Consider the following 675-nt stretch of genomic DNA (forward strand, 5'->3'; position numbering starts at 1 on the left):
TCTTTTTTGATCACTTTAGGTTGAAAGTTGCTTTTATTCAATATTAGAATGTCTGCTCCAGCTTGTTTCTTGGGACCATTTGCTTGGAAATTTGTTTTGTAGCCTTTTACTCTGAGGTAGTGTCTGTCTCTGTCACTGAGGTGGGTTTCCTGTATGCAGCAAGATGTTGGGTCCTGTTTACATACCCAGTCTGATAGTCTATGTCTTTTTATTGGGGAATTTTGTCCATGATGCTGAGAGATGTTAAGGAATAGTGATTGTTGCTTCCTGTTATTTTTGATGTCATTTTTATGTTTGTGTGGTTACCTTCTTTTGGGTTTGTTCAAAGATTGCTTTCTTGCTTTTTCTAGGGTGTAATTTCCTTCCTTGTGTTGGCATTTTCCATCTATTATCCTTTGTAAGGCTGGATTTGTGGAAAGGTATTGTGAAAATTTGGTTTTGACATGGAATATCTTGATTTCTCCATCTATGGTAATTGAGAGTTTTGCTGGGCATAGTAGCCTGGGCTGGTATTTGTGTTCTCTTAGGGTCTGTATGACATCTGCCCAGGATCTTCTAGCTTTCATAGTCTCTGGTGAGAACTCTGGTGTAATTCTGATAAGCCTGTCCTTTATATGTTACTTGACCTTTTTCCCTTACTGCTTTTAGTATTCTTTCTTTTTTTTGTGCATTTGG

Source organism: Mastomys coucha, chromosome X (assembly GCF_008632895.1).
Source record: "Mastomys coucha isolate ucsf_1 chromosome X, UCSF_Mcou_1, whole genome shotgun sequence".
NCBI lineage: Eukaryota > Metazoa > Chordata > Mammalia > Rodentia > Muridae > Mastomys > Mastomys coucha.